Source organism: Macrobrachium nipponense, chromosome 13, assembly GCF_015104395.2.
Source record: "Macrobrachium nipponense isolate FS-2020 chromosome 13, ASM1510439v2, whole genome shotgun sequence".
Lineage (NCBI taxonomy): Eukaryota > Metazoa > Arthropoda > Malacostraca > Decapoda > Palaemonidae > Macrobrachium > Macrobrachium nipponense.
The window spans coordinates 51,348,850-51,351,230 of record NC_087206.1 but is presented as its reverse complement, the minus strand read 5'-3'; positions in this window follow the sequence as shown (position 1 = coordinate 51,351,230).

Below are 2,381 nucleotides of genomic sequence, written 5' to 3'. Positions count from 1 at the left end.
TCAGCTCGTTACTTTACAGCTATTTATTTACAAAAGGCCCTTACTGGCCTGGAGAAAGGTAAATGCAGCGTCCACACGTTGGGACTTATATATCTCTCACAAATGGATAATAGCTGGCTCAAAATGGATTAATTCAAGCTGGTTTCATAAACTTGGGTAATGCAACACTTGCGGGCAGACAGACTTCGTACGTGACTCATGGAATCTGGAAAAGAATCCCAGATTAAACAAGATAAAAGGAAAAAAATGACCTCTTGTTTTGATTAATTAATTCTCTAACACTTTGGAGAAGGAACTTTTAATGTTTCACTGAGGTATGCAATGACTTCATTGGTCTGGGACGATCACACAAGGGGAAGCATGCGGCCATGAGGCAGTGAGAGGGGAACAAAGGATGAGTTTTTTTCGGGGTTGGAAATTGAATTGGGAAAACGAGGATCAAATAGATAATAGGATGGGAGAGACTGGCAATATGCTGTTCCACAAGACGTACTTGGATGTCGTGTTCAGTGTGGACCTTTGTAGAAAAACGTGGCCTCGCTTTGTCTTGGGCCTGGGTCGATCGGCGTGCCACTCACGCCCTGGATAGGCCTAACAGGAAGGCAGGTGGTTGGACATCCGTCTGAGGTCACGTCCTGCAGTCGACTGGGGACGATGGCAGGCGTTTTGCTTGGGTGTTGGGAGTCAGCTTGACCCCCCACGAGCAAGGCAAATCCTGGAAACAAACATACAGCCAGCAGAGGGGTCACGGAAAAAGAGCTTAAGAAATAGGTCTAAGAAGTACAATCTGCCTACATCCTTCCCTTTTGAGATACGTCCCTAAAGCTGAAAAGACTATATTCCCCAACTGGGGAACTCTCTACCTCTGGCGGCGGGTTTTGGTTCCCGCGTTCCTAAAAAATCAGCTGATATTTGGAAGAAATGGCTGCCTTTTCCAAATCAAATTTATTAATTAATACCTGGGTAGACGGAACGATCTACAAACGTCACAATATACTATATATATAAATACACACATATATATATATAGTATATATATATATATATATATATATATACAGACTATATATATATATATATATATATATATATATATATATATATATATATATATATATATATATATATATATATATATATATATATATATATATATATATATATATATATATATATATATATATATATATATATATATTATATATGCATATAATATTTCGGGCAGCAAGATATATAGACTTCAGGATGTCCATGATACACATGTTAAAAGGGCCAAGTTTATTAACAGCAAAAAACGTTTCACACTATATATGTATATATATACACACACACAGATATATATATATATATATATATATATATATATATATATATATATATATATATATATATAATATATATATGCATATAATATTCCATTCAGCAAGATATATAGACTTCAGGAAGGTCCATGATACACATGTTAAAAGGGCCAAGTTTATGAACAGCAAAAAACGTTTCGCACTACTCAATACATCATCAGTCTATGAAAAGTAAAAGACACAATAAAATACATTATTAACATAAAAGGAATTCACAATGTAATTAAAATTTATAAGTTAAAACAATAAAAAGTAAAAGCATAAATAGCACATAAAACAAAATAAAAAGAGACTACCAAAACACCAACCATCCATAAGCAGGAGAGAAGAGGGAATGACAAACAATGGCGTCCAAGGCCAGACGACAAACTATGCCAGATACAAAAGTTGCTTGAGGAAGTATTACTATTGAGAGAGGGAACCAGTCTTTTGAATATGTAATGATTCTAAAGTTGTTAAGTGGTCTGGGTCCCTTACTTAACCAATTATTGAGAAGAGTTGTTTCAGGACTTAGGTTTTACATAATGCGACATGATTTCTAATATTAGAAAATTCTGGCTGCTTGATTCTTTGGCCAGTGCGAAGGCTAAAATCCAAATGGCTGCAATATCTGACCTGCAGTAACCTCCATGTCGATCCAACGTAAGAGCCCGGACATCCAGGGCATGTGAATATATAAACCACATTGGATCGCATGAAGGATTGCAAGCGATCTTTGAAATTAAAAAATGATCCTATTTTACATGGGTTGTTGGAAATAAGTTTTACGTTAAGACAGGGGATTTCTTGTTCAATTATTCGTGTGAGATTTAAAGAGAATTTAGAGTCAGACATATTTGGGATTGAGGCATAGAATAATTTTTTGGGAACATCAAAGTTGACTGTTGGAGGTTGTAAAAATTGTGTTAATAACTTATTGGTGATTATATATATATATATATATATATATATATATATATATATATATATATTGTTATGTATCGGGCCTCGTATAAACCAAACCATACATAAACGGAAAAT